The sequence below is a fragment of the Canis lupus genome, chromosome 26 (assembly GCF_048164855.1).
Source record: "Canis lupus baileyi chromosome 26, mCanLup2.hap1, whole genome shotgun sequence".
NCBI classification, from domain to species: Eukaryota; Metazoa; Chordata; class Mammalia; order Carnivora; family Canidae; genus Canis; species Canis lupus.
Genome location: NC_132863.1, coordinates 18282668 through 18299566, shown reverse-complemented (window position 1 = coordinate 18299566; position 16899 = coordinate 18282668). Strand labels below are relative to the sequence as shown.

Sequence of the window (16899 nt, the reverse complement as noted above, 5' to 3'; positions counted from 1 at the left end):
AAAAATTACTGTACCCTAAAAAGGAAGTAAACTACTAAACATGTTATCACTAATCCTTACTCAATGTGCTATCAATAGAGATGTTTAAAGGGATTTAAGTTCTCTGGTTAGCCTTCAAAAAAAGACTAACCCTAAATGCCCTCAGTGGCAACCATATCAGGACCACTCTCATTCCTGAGAGCTTTTTCTGTATCCTTACTTGACAAAACCCTATTGCTTTCCTCTCCCTTGTCTTCAAGATTCATTTCTCAACTTCATGAGACAAGAACCTCGCTCTTTTGCTTCAGTCTCACTTTACACCTTACTTTTTTTTAAGGTAGTAATGTCACCAGTTAGACCCCAAGACCTGACCTTTATTGCCTACCTGCTTGTACTCACTAACTGTACTCGCATATTTTTCCTAAAGCTCTTCTTTCTGGCTTTCCTCTTAACTCAGGCAAATTAAACCCAAAACCACTCCTCAGGTGATAGCAACTGCTTTAATAAAACCTCCCTGGCCCAGACCACCTAGACCCTTTGAGCTAAACCCCAACTTGAGCTTCTGCAGAGGGACCATGGAGTGACCTCTGGAACAACCTACCATTGCCTTTACCCCATTATAATATTAAAATCCCTGCCAAGGAGGAGCCTCAGCCTCATTTACAAAACATGCAACATATTAACATGTTTCCTTAAGGCAGATGCCCTACCTTATGTTTGCCCTTACAAGCTGACAAGACTTCCCTATCTAAATATTCATCCTAACCCTGAACAAGAGGTACACATTCAACCATTCTCAGGTAGTCATCGTTTTAGAAGCTAATCTCTGGGGGATCCCTGGGTGGCTCAGCGGTTTAGCGCCTGCCTTTGGCCCAGGGCTTGATCCTGGAGTCCCTGGATCGAGTCCCTGGATCAAGTCCCACATCAGGCTCCTGCAGGGAGCCTGCTTCTCCCTCTGCCTGTGTCTCTGCCTCTCTCTCTGTCTCTCATGAATAAATAAATAAAATCTTTTAAAAAAAAGAAAAAAGAGGTAGATGAAGCCTGTGGCAAAATCTTTACAGTCCCTGGATCGAGAGTCTCTGGATGGAGAGTCCCAGAATCAAGTCCCACATCGGTCTCCTTGCATGGAGCCTACTTCTCCCTCTGCCTGTGTCTCTGCCTCTCTCTCTCTCTCTCTTTCTGTCTCTTGTGAATAAATAAATAAAATCTTAAAAAAAAAAAGAAGCTATTCTCTGTGATCTGTTTATTTGCTGCAAATAAAGGGTTTTTTTTTCTTTGTGTGAAAACTCACTTGGTATAGTTTCTGCAACTCACCAAGGAGCTAATTGACATTGGCTTGGTTACAGTAATGATATTGATGGAAAAGCTCTAGATTTAGGGGCCAAACCTAGACTTGAATCCTACCCCTCACCATTTTAAGTATAAACCATTGAGTATAAATGACCATTTTTTATAACTGGGGACATCGTCAATATGATTTTGACTAAAGTAACTTTTCAACCATAGATAAGTCATTTGTGGGCTTCATTGTGGGCCATTAACCAGGCCCTTATAGACGTTAGCTCAAATTTTCTTCTTTTTTTTTTTTAATTTTTATTTATGATAGTCACACATAGAGAGAGAGAGAGAAGCAGAGACATAGGCAGAGGGAGAAGCAGGTTCCATGCTCCGGGAGCCCGACGTGGGATTTGATCCCGGGTCTCCAGGATCGCGCCCTGGACCAAAGGCAGGCACTAAACCACTGCGCCACCCAGGGATCCCAAATTTTCATATTTAAAGTAGTAGGATACCAATTGTAAATGACCGATACATTGGTAAAACTGATTATCATGTAACAGTTTCTACAGACAAATTGTCACATATAAAGTAAACATAATTACAACTCTGGAAGGTATCTCTCTTATGAATTCTAGGAATCAAGACATTGTAAAACTAAGGAGCGCAATTTATATAAGAAAGTGCTGTTCTGAGCCATTTTGTTTTTAGCCTCTTCTGCTTATCATTTTTTGTCTCTCCAGATGCCTCTCAGTCTGGTGCATTCTGCATTAAAATGGATTCCCCGAGGGAATTCCCTTTACTGCTCAAATTGTTCAACAGTTGACCGGCTATCATTTTATCATTTTAGTAAAAATATTGATGACTGTCTGCAGAATGAGCTGTTGTTTTCTGGGCATATCCTTAGTCTTGAACAAAAGGACTCTAACAGCACTACTACCACACAGCAGCCTCAAAATCCCAGCTGCTCACTCCAGGCTGGCAGCTCGCCAATGAGCTCGGATTGAAGTCAGGAAGGCAGAGGTTCTTGGCAATAGTGGTGCATTTATTAGGTGAATGATTTAGATGGGGGAGATTAGAAGCAATGATTCTTCTCTTTGCTGTACTCCTGACTTGCTGGTTTACATCACACCATTGTTATTTTTCCTATAAAACGAAAATGAGAGAACTAATGCTTGCTTTTATCTATTATATCTTACTTTGTCTTCCTATAATCAGGCTCTCAAGGGCAAGGATTATGTTTTATTGATCTTCACATCCCAGCACAGTGTTTGGCACAGAGCAGATACAAATATGCTAACAGAAATCACTGGAAATTTCAGGAGAAAGTATTAAGTAAGTTAGTCATTTCTATATGTCAACATTAAATATTAAGCAATGCTGTGAATACCAATTGGAGAAGCAGGGATTCAGCTGCTATGGGTTCCATGGTATGGCCTCCCCTTGCGCTTATCTCACTTGGTCTTACAGGAATACTGCTCTGATTGTCAACACTGACATTGTGTTAGATGACATTCTGACCCAGAGAAATGGACATATGGTTCACACGGTGTGGTTGTTGTTTTAAGTTTAATTTTGAATGCACACCCTAACCCAACACAGACCCCACCACTCCCTGTTACTCATCCATTGTCCTAATCATACATTTCACATGTCCTTTCTGCACCAGATAGGCCTCTGAGTTTGGATTCGAAGGCAACAGAACAAACTAATTATCCTAGTCCAGCTATGCTAAAGAGAACCTTGTCTTCTTTTTTTTTTTTTTCTTTCTTTTTTGGTTTTGTTTTGTTTTTAGATTTTATTTATTTATTCATGAGAGACACAGAGAGAGAGGCGAGCAGAGGCATAGGCAGAGGGAGAAGAAGCAGGCTCCATGCAGGGAGCCCAATATGGGACTCGATCAAGGGACTCCAGGATCATGTGCTGAGCTGAAGGTAGACACTTAACCACTGAGCCACTCAGGCATCCCCCTTGTCTTCTTTTCATGAAAATAAGTGTATGCTATAGCTATGTTCCTTATTGCATATTCCTCCTAAAAAATTAATTGTAATTCCCAACCCAAGGGGCATGGAGAGAGGGTGAAAATCATCCAAACCACTTGGGATTCAGCCACCTTACCATGCAATAAATTAATACTATACATAAAAAGCTAAACCATCAAAAATTAAAATAATCAAAATATTTTCCTAAAGGAAAGGAGGAAAACACCAAGGACCCATGAAAGTGATGGCAGTTAGAATTTGGGGCTTCCCCCCCCCCCCCAAATATAACTAACTACTAGGCTGGGATTTTAAAAATCTGAAAAAGTAGCCTTCCATTACTTAATACAGACATCATATCTATGATTCATGGTTAGAAAACTAAATTCTAGTGTATATAGTCAGCCAAAGTCCATCAGAAATGAGAATTGTCTCCCATATGATTTTATTGCCCAGCTAACATCAGAAATGAGCACTGATAAATTCAACTATTTGGTTTAGAGATGTTTATTTTACTGAGTCTAGGGAGACAAATTCCAAATAGGGAGTTTATTACAGAAAAGCTCTGTAGGAAAATGGCCTCAGAGCCTGAGAAAACTTATCATTAAAATCAGTGGTTATTTCCCTAGGTATCAGATCACAGTCCAGAGAAGCCACTGCCAACTCATCAATTCATGATTCAAATCATAGAATTATGGCCAAAGCAGGCACCCACTGTGTAAGGCAAACAGCCCAAAGTTGTTTTGTAGATAAAAACTCATCTGGGAAATTTTAAGATATTCAGAGACTTAAGAATCCTGTAATGATCAAAAACCTCTTTTTATCCTCAAAATAGTACTGATGTCACTGTGTGCCAAACTCAGCCAAACCAAGATTCCCTCCAGGCTACCTATTCACCTCTATTTAAATGTTGGCATATGTTGTCTGTGTTCTATAGGCCAAGTTTGTGAAATAATTTTTATTATTATGAGTCTATGGTTTTAGAAGTCTTTCCCCTTGCTTGCTTCAAGCAATTCTCCAGTTATATGACCTAAATGCAAGATGATGATGATGATGATGATGATGATGGTAAGGAGGAGGAGGAAGGAAAAAGGGGGAAAGAGGACAAGGAGAGGAAGAAGAATTCTTAGAAGAAAATGACTAAGAAGAAGAGAGTAGGTAAGAGATTTACTCTCCATAACCTGCTTCTCTGAATTAGATTTCACCACTTTACCCAATTTATCCCTCCTCTTTTTAGTATCCCGATGGCTCTCTAGCATTAGATAATTATTCTTTAGCTAGCTCCTACCTACCTCGAGATTTATTTCTGACCGAAGCCACCTCTTTTCCTTCCCAGTCATTCTAAAGGATTCAGGGCCTCCTCAATCTCTTTGGCATTCAAGGTATGGTTCTTGAACCAGCAGCACTGACCTTCCCTGAGCACTTGTTAAGAAATGCTGAATCTCAGGCCTTACCATAGACCTGCTGATTCAAAACCTGCATTTTAACAGGAACTCTGGGGATTCATATGAACACAAAGTTTGAAAAGATCTCTTAGAAGACCCTTCTTCACTGGCCACCCACCAACCCACCCACTTGAACCAATGTAAAATTAGCTCCAGGGAGCAATCAAGTGATCTGCAACTCATCCTGGAAGCATTTTCTTATAAACACCCTCCTTTCTTCTTAGTTATTCCTTTGTGAGTGTGACGAAAATTGATGTGGATAAATTTGCATAAGCAAATGTCCCTCACATCTGGATTGAACTTTATGGAAGGTGTTGGTTTCTGGTTTTCAATTTCCTCTGCCCTTCCGCATAAGACTGTAAACTCCTTGAAGTCAGGAACCTTATCTTATTTCTATTTTGAAGTCTCAGTGCCTAAAATAATGCCTATGGATGGCCTTGATGAATTCTTTTGCCTGAGGAAATAAAGGATTGACTTTTAAAACCCACCTTATGGATCCCTGGGTGGCGCAGCGGTTTGGCGCCTGCCTTTGGCCCAGGGCACGATCCTGGAGACGTGGGATCGAATCCCACATCAGGCTCCTGGTGCATGGAGCCTGCTTCTCTCTCTGCCTGTGGTGTCTCTGCCTCTCTCTCTCTGTGACTATCATAAATAAATAAAAAACTAAAAAAAAATCCATATTTAAAAAATAAATAAATAAATAAAACCCACCTTATCTTGTAATTAGACTCAGCCACTTAAAGGATCATCTAATCTTTAGTAGAGTTTAAAAGGATTTTAGAATCACAAATCTTGAATCTCACGGACTATTTAAATTGCCACAGGGTTGAGCGCTAAACTATTCTCCATCCTGTTTCCAGTACAAGAGATGCCTCGAGCCAAAATGAAGGGATCTACCGCCTTACTATGCCACCCTATTGCCACCACAGGCTTACACTGTGTGCAGTGCTTTGGTCTTTGAAGTTTGAAAGCAAGCACGAGTCTCTTCCTCCTGGATCCCAGGATAGGGTGGTCCAAAGACCTTTCCTAGCAACCGTTGGAGCAATCAGTTGCATCCTGTCTCTAGTTCTCTGGCCTTCAACCACCTCAGTTTCCTAGAATCCTCCTTTTTTTTTTTTTTTTTAGATTTTATTTATTTATTTATTTATTTATTTATTTATTTATTTATGTGAGACACAGAGAGCAGCAGAGAGACATAGGCAGAGGGAGAAGCAGGCTCCATGTGGGAGCCCAATGTGGGACTCAATCCCAGGACCCTTGGATTATGCCAGAGCTGAAGGCAGACACTTAACCACTGAGCCACCCAGGTGCCCCTTCAAGAATCCTTTTTTAGAAGGAAATCGTAGAAACTTAATCTGTTTCTGTGTTAAGGGTTTGTAGCACCCATTATTGGAAGGAAGGGGGGAAATGGGTGCTCTGGCACATTAGTCTTTATTGAATTAATCGATAACACTTTTTTTGAGAATGTTTGGATCACAACTATGAAAAACTTAAGTGTGCATAGCTTTAAACCCAAAAAATGTAGTTCTAGAAATGTATATTTACAGAAATACTAATATAGGTACGTAAAGATATACCAAGAACATTCATGTAGCATAGTTGAAATTGTCTAAAATACTCCCCACCCCCACACACACAAAAAACTAGAAACAAAAAACAAAAGCAAAAAGTAAAGCAATGTAAATACCCCTCAATGGGAAGTGTGGCAATGGATAAGTAGTAATTCTCATTTATTTATACATGAAATACACAGTCACGGAATGAATGTGATAACTCCTTATGTACCCATTTGGAAAGATTTTCAGTCTATTTTTAAGTTAAAAAAAAAGCAAGTGGTAGAGTGTATGATATGATCCCATTTTTAAAAAAGTGTATATTGATATATGCGTATATTTATAGCAATAGATATTGCTATATCTTTTTTTGGTGCAAAAAAGTGCTTTTATTATAGCACAAGGACTGGGCCTATGGGCAGAAAGAGCTGCACTTTTGCTGTGTGAAGCTGGTGATTATATACCTAGTGCTCAAGGAGATGGGATGTACAGGGAACTATAATACTTTTTAAAAGGCTGAAGAAATGCACAAAAAGGTAGTGGGGCTATGTGATATTGTTGCTTTTTTGCATTTTTTTCAGTTTTTCAAATATTCGATGTGAATGTGTTAATTTTTTATTGTGCCTGAGAACAAAAGGAAAGATTTCTCATATACAAGCACTCTAAACTACAATAAATTACAAGCCCATCTTTTTTTTTTTCTTTTAAGATTTTATTTATTTATTTGAGAGAGAGAGAGAGAGTAAGCACATGAGCAGCTGGTGGGGGGAGGGGAGGGATAAGGGAGTAGAGGGAGAAGGAGAGAGAATTCCAAGCAAACTCCACACTGAGCATGGAGCCCAATGCAGGACTCGATCTCAAGACTCTTGAGATCATGACCTGAGTGGAAATCAAGAGTTGGATGTTTAACCGACTGAGCCACCCAGGTGCCCTACAATTCTAAATACTGAATTATGGTAACAAAGGAAACAAAAATAAAACAAGAAAATGTAAAATTTGGGAAACAAAAGTATCACTTCTTGTTTCTACCGAAAATCCTCATTCAAATAAGGTGGAGAAATGCCATCTACCAAAAATAGCATATGCTTGGCAAGCAAACCACAGCTCCTCCTCCTCTGTTCATGGTAAGTATGATGCACACACAACCCTGCTGTACTCCTCAGAGGAGAGGCCCTGCTGTCCTTTGCAGTATAGCGTACAGTGTAGGGAACGCTTACCAATCACTGGGCTTTGGAAGAAACACATCATCTTTCCCTAACTATGAATTTGTCTGACTCTGTTCTCTCCCCATCTCTCTTGCAACATTCAAGGGGCTTATAGTTTACAGCCACCAAGTGTGCCCCTGGGGTCCTGACCCTGGGACTTGGCTGCATCTCCTTTCTTAGGATTCCCACTCCAGAGAGATAGCACACTCAAGTGACAATGACATTATTATTCCTGCCCTAATTTATTTTAAAAAGTAATTTGCATACATCGGTATGCAACCTAAGCTCCCATCCCATCATGATCCAAACAGAATTGCACTCAACAATTGCTCAAGTGCTTCATCACTGAAAAAGCATTTCATATGCTCAGCCTGCCCTTCCTAAGTCAAATTAAGCCAGAACCAGAATTCTGCACCAACATTGTTAGCGGTTAGTATTTTAAATTTTCTTCTTTTTTGCCAATTGGTACTTTTGAAAGATCCACAATGAATATTTATTGCATACGAAACAGGGAAGAACTGCAGACCAGGCAATGTGCTAAGAATTTTACATGCATTATTTTATCAAGTCCTCCCAACCATCTTTGAGATTCTCTATGAACCCACTTTGCAGCAAAGGAAACAAAGGCCGTTGAGTTGAAATAACTTGCTGAGTTCAGCTCCACTACCTGACCTTATACAAACTCCTTATTCTTTAAGGCTCTCAATTTTATGGACCTCATCAGGTGTAAAGATTAAAACAGAATGTCAATTGTGAAGATGTTCTTATGTGAAACACCTGGTATAAAGAAAACATCTTTTTTTTTAAGTTCTCTACAGATGTCAAGTATAACTATTAAAAAATAATAATATAAAAAAATAATAAAATAAAATAATAATAAAATAATAAAAATAAATAAATAAATAAATAAATAAATAAATAAACTCCTAGATATTAGTGGTCAGTAGCTAGCTCGTGAGTGGGTTGTGCACACCTCTTCCCAACTTCAAGTTCATTGTCTTTAGGTTGGTGACTTGATATAAGCCATGGTGGGAGTCAGAAACCAGCAAGCACTGCAAATCAGAGCCTTTCCCACTGGAGAGTTGGTTGTTGGATATTTACCAGCACACCACACTCCTAGATTGAAAGATAATGGATTTACTGGTTTGGCTCAAATTCGGGTTTTATTTATTTATTTGGAGGGAATGATTCATCACTTGGCTCTGCATGTCATGAGGTCTATTTTCCCAGTGTAATGTGAAGGAATCTCAAGAATGGGAAAAAAGCCCCAGAAAAAGATTTTTCCTATTTCAGCTATTTCAATCTGATTAGAGAAACAATACACCGCATACAATATCTTTGGGTGTTGATGTGGGCTTTTTTTTTTTTCCTTTTTGAATCTCTATCCTGCTTGTTGCTGCCATAAAGGGCCCAGATTAATATATTTTATGAATAGCCCATTTTGTTTGGCATCCTTGTGCCTTGGAATAAATAGCAAGTTTATTAATCAGACCATGTTTCTTCTCTCATGGAACCATATCTTGCAAGAATGCCTGGCATGGAGAAATTAAGATATTTTATCAAAATAAGACAGTATTTGTCAATACTATTTTAGTGATTGACATCCAACCCTGGAAAGCTTTCCTTTCTTCCATGATAAAATATTGAGAGCTTCTCATTATGGCTGCAGAAATGGGAAACTTGAGGTTCATTGTCCCCCTTTTGAAAGCCAAGTTGCAAGCCAATAAAGATTCAAGGTAAGAGTCCTGCTTACCTGTCTGTGTCTTCAAATCACTGGCTTTTCTGCAGTAGGTCCTAAACTGCCAGCTTCCCTCTATTAGACGTAACTCATAGATCCTCAGGCTGGGAAGCAAACAAAGCTGGACCAGGGTTAGACACCCCAGCAGCTTCTCTCAGCAACTTTAGCTGGGATATTGTAATCGTTTCCTTGGACTCCTGTAACAAAGCACTACAAAGTCAGAAATTTATTCTGTTACAGTTCTAAAAGCTGGAAGAGCAAAATCAAGGTGCCAGCAGAATCATACTGTCTCTGAAGACACTGGGAGAATCTGTCCCATGATTTTCTCTTCGCTTCTGGTGTTGCCAGCAATCCTCAACATTCCTTGACTTGTAGATGGATCACTCCAGTCTCTGCCTCCATCCTCACATAGCATTCTCCCTCTGGGTGTGTCTGTTTCGGTGTTCCTTTTTCCCTTTTTTCTGAGGATTCCGGTCATATTGGATTCATGCCAACTTCATGATCTCATTCTAACTTGATTATATCTGCAAAGACCCTTATTTCCAAGTAAGGTCACATTCACGGATATGGGAGTTGGACTCGAACTATCTTTTTTGGGACACAGTTCATCCCATAACAGCCACTGAGAAGGAAGTCCTTGGGGAGTGCTATATATTTAGGCCAGGAGGTTGTAAATAATCAGGGCAAGTCTAAGATGAGTCAACAGGGGAAGGCAGTAGGAAGAGGAAGAAACAAGCAGAAGAGATGTACAGAGGGAAGCAGAAAGAACAGTCTCTGAAAGATGGACAGTGTGATCTCCATTGCATCCCTGCCATGAAAACATTCATTTTCTTCTTTATTTTTGCTTACCTCAGAGACTGCCTCTTTGTATACTATGAAACATTAGAACTCTGCCCAGAAGAGTGATTTCCCCAAAGTCAACGTGGACGAGTAATGATTCCTTAGAGATATGTTCACAAGCCAGAAGAGAAATGAGAAATACAATGAAATGTCATAAATTCTCCATGAAGCCAAATTTATCACATAAAAGATACCCCGTAATAAATACTATTTTTTCTACTTTTTAAAGATTAAAATAACCATGAAAATTGAAATGACAGTAGTCTGTTTTGTTTTAGAATTTTTTTTTCTGTCTTATACCAATGGTAGATTGTAACTACCATTTAGTACTGTGGAAACTAAGGCATAGAGAGATCAAGTACACAAGACTAGTAAACGGCACTTTTAAAACATGTTTATATATATTTTATATGTTTTTATATATATTTTGTATGTTTTATCTGTTCTATTTGGCAATCTTAAAAGTTGGCAATCCTATGTCTAGATCCAGAATTTTTAAAAAATCGAGTTTTTGGATTAAAATTTCTAAAAGTCTGCTAACTACTGACCTATGCCAAAACTCACAAATTTCACATGCATGACACTTACGAACCCTTCTGAGTAAGAGATTCAATTCCTTTCTTTAATGAATTCCACATCTGTTTCTTTTCCCCCAAATATCTCCTTAGAAATAAATTCTCACCAGGCTGAGAGTTCCATCAGGCCTCCCTTGCAGCAACTACAGGGCTCACAGCAATTCTTCGTTGCTTGGGGATCCCTGGGTGGCGCAGCGGTTTGGCACCTGCCTTTGGCCCAGGGCGCGATCCTGGAGACCCGGGATCGAATCCCACGTCGGGCTCCCGGTGCATGGAGCCTGCTTCTCCCTCTGCCTATGTCTCTGCCTCTCTCTCTCTCTCTCTCTCTCTCTCTCTCTCTCTGTGACTATCATAAATAAAAAAAAAAAAAAAAAAGAAAATTCTTCATTGCTTGGAAACTGCAGTCTATAAGGGTAGATACTTGGCAGCAGCTTTACGCTAAGAGGCTCAAACTCCCTCACTGTAGCTAATGGGTCTAGAAGTGAGCAGCAGTATCAGCTTGGAAAAATCAGATTTTTCTCTCCTGTCGTTTTAGTTTGCATTTCTCCAAAAGGAAACTCTAATATCTAAGACTAAGATATGTATGCAAGTAATTTATTTGCCTGGTGACTTCAGAAAGTATTAGGAAGGAGTGAGGAAGGAGACAAGGAACAGAAAAGAGCCAATAAAGAATGTGTTGAATCCATGGTATGATGGTAAATGTTTAATAACTGGCTCTCCAGGAAAAAAAAATCTAATTTGCAGCATTTGCCAATTTCCATGGAATCAATATTCCCACCATGGCCATTTTTCAACTACTAACATATATCACTGAATGCTGAACTGGGATGAAATGCACAATTGCACACCATTATACAGCCTTTCCACCATACAAATACAACAAGTGTAACTAGCCTCAAGAGCAATTAGGAAGTGAGTTTGAATAGTACTACTTAAAAATTTTTTTAAAATTATTTTTATTTTTAAGATTTTATTTATTCACTTGAGAGAGAGACAGAGAACACAAATGAGGGGAGGGGCAGAGGGAGAGGGAAAAGCAGACTCCTTGCTGAGCCAGGAGCCAAGGCAGGGCTCCATCCCAGGACCCTGAGATCATGACCTGAACCAAAGGCTTAACCAACTGAGGTACCCAGGAGTCCCTTACCTTTGTGTCTAATATAATTTATTTTATTTTTATTTTTTTAAAGATTTTATTTATTTACTCATGAGAGAGGCAGAGACAGAGGCAGAGAGAGAAGCAGGCTCCATGCAGGGAGCCCGATGTGGGATTCAATCCTGGTACTGTGGGATCACAACCTGAGCCAAAGGCAGATGATCAACTGCTGAGCTACCCAGGCGTCCCAATATAATTTATTTTAATAATGACTGTGACCTAGCACAATTTCTGAAAATTTAACAATTGGCTCTTGTGAGCCAGTACATGACTCCAGCATGTTACATAAGGAGTGACCACTGTGTGCAGCTGGGGCTCAATCCTCCTGAGATGCGCAAGAGGCCATGTAGAACCCCACACTGTCCTGCTGAGGTGTGAGGAGGCTGAGGCATGTACCCACCAAGTTCATCTCTTATTTTACAAGGACTACTTCTGGGGGCATGAACTTTGTATATCTGCTGGCTTACCTTGCTTGAGACAGTGGTCAGAGAACAACTCTGGACAAAGAGAAGGTATGGAAGGGTGTAATTATATAGGGGAATGGTGCACAGGTGATCATTGAGGCAGGCAGAGGCCATGGTTGGGGCACCAACAGAAACTACTTCACTGGGAACTGGGAATTTTGAACTCAGAGACCAGAGTGGGGGAGCACTTGTGCTGCATTTTTTTTTTTTAATTAAAAAAAATTATTGAAGTATAGTTGACATACAGCATTATATTAGTTACAGGTGTACAATATATTGATCTGACAGTTCTATATGTTACTGCTCACCATAAGTGTAGTCACTGTCACTGTACAACATTATTACAGTATTATTGACTATGCTGTACTTTTCATCTCTGTGACTTTGTGCTATGTCTTCTTAACTCTAACAGGAAGAGTCATGTGCTCCTACAGCTCCAGAGTTGCCCTGGTTCTTGCATCTTGAGGCTTTGTTTGCAGCTATTGCCAGCTCCTTGAGTCTCTAGCCCTACCCCATGGCAGTGCCTCTCACTTTAACACGCAGGTAAATCACCTGGATATCTTGTTAAATTGCAGACTACTGTTTTATGGTCCCAAGGTAGGGCTTGAGAATCTGTAGTTCTTTCTTTCTTTATTTTTTTTTTAAAGATTTTATTTATTTATTCATGAGAGACAGAGAGAGAGAGGCAGAGACACAGGCAGAGGGGGGAGAAGCAGGCTCCATGCAGGAAGCCCGATGTGGGACTCGATCCCTGAACTCCATGATCACGCCCTGAGCCAAAGGCAGATGCTCAACCACTGAGCCACCCAGGCGTCCCTGTAGTTTTTTTTTTTTAAATGTTTTTAAAAGTAGGCTCCACACTCAATGTGGGGCTTGAGCTCACAACACTGAGATTAAGAGTTGCATGCTTCACTGATTGAGCCAGCCAGGTGCCCCGAGATTCCACAGTTCTGACAAGCTGCCAGGTGATGCTCATGCGATTGGTCAAGGGATCACACTTCTGAGAAGGGAGGCTCTAGTATATTCCAATTAGTATATTTCTATATATTCCCTTTCTTACAAGGTAAGGAGAATCCGTTTTCTGTTATTAGCAGCCCAAAGAATATTAATTAATACCTACTGTTTCTGATCAATCTTCACATTCCCTTCCCCAAGACACCTCCTAAGAGGCCAGTGCTGGGCCATGGCCCTGCTGAATCATGTCTGTTGAGAGTTTGGTCCCATGCATTTTTTGCATTTCCCAAGTCCATGATGATACCTAACAGGCAGACTATTTCCACTACTGCATAGAACATTTTAGCTTTTCCACCCAAGGTATGGAAAATATTTTAGCCTACAGGGGAAGGAGTATTGGGATGGAGAATCTTAAATTTTTATACCAAGTCCTTGGTCTCCATCCTGTTAAAACATTTCTTGTATGAGCTTGCTAAAATTCACTAATTGTAGTTTAGAAAAAAAAAAAAAAAACACAGACAGAAAAGCATAATAACCTGTGGAGTATTCAAGCCTAAAATGTGTAATCTGAATCTTATGATGAAAAAGTCATTATTGGTTTATACTGTTCCAGAATGTCATTTCATCTTTCTTTGTCTTTGGCAGACCAAGAAAAGCTGAGGAAATGTTCCAAACTAAAGGAAATTGTAGAGATACAACTATCAAATGTAACATGTGCTCCTGGGCTGGATCCTGCTCCAGAAAAAAATTCCTATACAGGACATTTGGGGTTGGGGACAATTAATAAAACTGGAATATGGACTGTAGATTAGGTAATAGTATTCTACCAATGTTAAATTTCTGTGATTTCATAAGATAATATTCTTGTTTTTAGGAAATGTATGCTAAAGTATTAGGAGTAGAGAAACAGAATAGAATGGTGGTTACCAGGGGCTAGGGGATGTGGGAAATGGGGAGGTATTAGTCAAAGGGAATAAACTTCCAGTTATAAGATCGAATGTACATGGGGACCTAATGTGCAGCAGGGTGAATCAAACTAACAGTACTGTATTGTGTATTTGAAAGTGGCTAAGAGAGTAGATCCTACCATAGAAATGACAATTATGTTGGGACACCTGGGTGACTCAGTAATTGAGCATCTGCCTTCAGCTCAGGTCTTGATCCTGGGGTCCTGGGATCAAGTACTGAATCAGGCTCCCCACAGGCAGCCTGCTTCTCCTTCTGCCTATGTCTCTGCTTCTGTATCTCTCATGAATAAATAAATAAATCTTAAAAAAAAAAGAAATGGTAATTATGTGATGGGATGGTGGTGTTATAGCTAATGCCATGGTGACTGGTGACAATCATTTTGCAATATAGATGTGTATCAAATCAACAAGTTGTACACCTTACATATACAAAAGGTTATATGTCAGTTATCTCAATACAGCTGGAAGAAAAACCCCACATGTACTTAAACCCAAAAGGTGGTTGCCCATGTCAGTTCTCCCCACAGACATGTAAAACAAAATTACATATAAAAAATGATTGGAAAGATAGCTTAAATGTGGCTATATGTTCTCAAGGATGATGGAGTATTTAAGCAGGGATAGAAGAAAAACCCTAATGAACTCTTAAGAGTGGAATTCATGAATAAGGCAAGCTTTTTATTTTTTTTAATTTTTTTAAAATTTTTATTTTTTTATTTTTTTATTTTTTTAATTTTTATTTATTTAGGATAGTCACACACACAGAGAGAGAGAGAGAGAGAGAGAGAGAGAGGCAGAGGGAGAAGCAGGCTCCATGCACTGGGAGCCAGACGTGGGATTCGATCCTGGATATCCAGGATCGCGCCCTGGGCCAAAGGCAGGCGCCAAACCACTGCGCCACCCAGGGATCCCTTAAAATTTTTATTTATTTATGATAGGCACAGAGAGAGAAAGAGAGGCAGAGACACAGGCAGAGGGAGAAGCAGGCTCCATGCACCGGGAGCCCGATGTGGGATTCGATCCCGGGTCTCCAGGATTGCGCCCTGAGCCAAAGGCAGGCGCCAAACCGCTGTGCCACCCAGGGATCCCCGGCAAGCTTTTTAATATCACAAACTTTGAATTTCTTTTATCTTGTTAGGCAATCAATATAAATAATCTCCAAAAAAAATTATAAAACTCAAATCACAAGTTTGAGAAAATATGATATGATCCTCACCAACCCAACAGTAAAAAGAAGGGGAGGGGGGAGGTGGGCGTAAGGGAGAATAGATACAGCCTACTGAGGTAATAATTCATGTGTGTTGTGTATGCATGTACAAAGAGAAAGAGAGAAAGCATAGCAAATGTTGTAAAATGGTAAAAAGGGTGAATCTGGGGGCACCTGGCTGGCTCAGTTGGTAGAGTATATGACTCTTAATCTTGGGATTGTAAATTCAAGCCCCATGTTCAGGAGGGGGTGTAGAGCTTACCTTTAAAAAAAAAGGGAATCTGGATAAAGGATATATAAAAGTTCATTGCATTATTTTTGCAATTTTCTTTAAGTTTGAAATTATTTCAAAATAAAATAGTAACGAAAGAAAGTAAGGGCAGAGTCCTGATGCTTTGCCTCCTGTTCAGTAAATGTAGCAAGTTATGAGAACTCAGTGACTGACCTCAGGCTAGCAGAGGAGGGAGGCCATCCACACCTTCCCACATCCACCTGTATCTCCCCTCCTGGCTCTGCTCCAACTCAGCAGAGAAAAGGATCACCACCAACTTTCTGTGCCCCACTTTCAGCTACTTTACAGATTTATGCTCTGTGTGGGCGGAGTCATTTGGCTTTGCAAATATACATAAAAATGTATGAGTTGGAAGTCTCTGTTTTCCTTGCATATGTTCTATAGATGAGAGAGAGGAGAAAAAGTAGAGGAAGAAAACTGGGAGGAAAAGAGAGAGAGAGAGAGAGAGAGAGAGAGAGAGACTAAGAACCAGAAGGAAGAGAAAGAGAACAGAAGAGAAATGGGTAGAAGGAAGAGGGAGAGAGGTGTCCTGGGTCTTTTGGATAATTCGTGGAAATTAAATACAATAATGGGGTACCCTAGAATCTAGAACCTAGATCAGGGACTCTCAAATGCGAATTGAATCGCCAAGGATCTTGATAAAGTGCAGATTCTGATACAGTAGCTCTGGGGCCTGAAATTCTGAATTTCGAACAAACTAAGGGGGAAGGTGGATGCTGATGCTACCAATCTTTTTGAGTAAGCAAGTGCTCTTTGAGTTGTAAGGCTTTGAATAGCAAGGCTCACCGCAGTCTAGCCAGGGTGGACTAAAACCCAAGGAATATGTCATTTTGTAGGCTTTCAGTGTCTGTGATTCATCTCTTGTTCTTGGATTAGATCATGTATTTTCAGGAGCTCTAGATGGTGAAACACCAACTAGACTTCGAGGTGGTGCCAATAGGAGTCATCAAAAAATGACATGGACACCTAAAATCATAGGGTTGTCTCTTAAATAAATTGCTTCCCCTATAGAGGGGCAATTTTAGGCAACAAGCCTGAGCAACGGAGACCTAGGTGAGATAGAAGGGCCCACAGTGACCCACGGACTGAATGTAACAGGCCCATAAGGCGACCCACCTCAAAACATCCTCACCACTGCCTCCTAGCAGATCTCTCCTTTGCTGTCCAGACACCCCACACACACTCCCCCACGCCCCCCCCCCCCCCCCCCCCAGGCCTCTTGCAGTGTATTCAGTAAACCTCTATCTTATCTCCTTTGCTCTGTTTTGGGTG

At 40.2% G+C, this 16899-nt stretch overlaps 1 protein-coding gene and 1 long non-coding RNA gene across 2 annotated transcripts in view; one reads left to right on the top strand and one right to left on the bottom strand.

The window, feature by feature from the left end:
* GPCPD1 (glycerophosphocholine phosphodiesterase 1) overlaps nucleotides 1–9595 on the bottom strand; it is a 66377-nt gene extending 56782 nt beyond the window's left edge. The window contains exon 1 of the mRNA XM_072800143.1: nucleotides 9190–9595. The gene's annotated coding sequence lies outside the window, so the exon portion shown is untranslated. The remainder of the gene's footprint in view (nucleotides 1–9189) is intronic.
* Nucleotides 9596–12014: 2419 nt separating this feature from the next.
* On the top strand, nucleotides 12015–13984 carry LOC140617854 (uncharacterized). Its single transcript, XR_012018009.1, has 3 exons — nucleotides 12015–12254; nucleotides 12619–12749; nucleotides 13806–13984. It is a non-coding gene; the product is annotated as an uncharacterized lncRNA (long non-coding RNA).
* Nucleotides 13985–16899: the final 2915 nt, after the last annotated feature.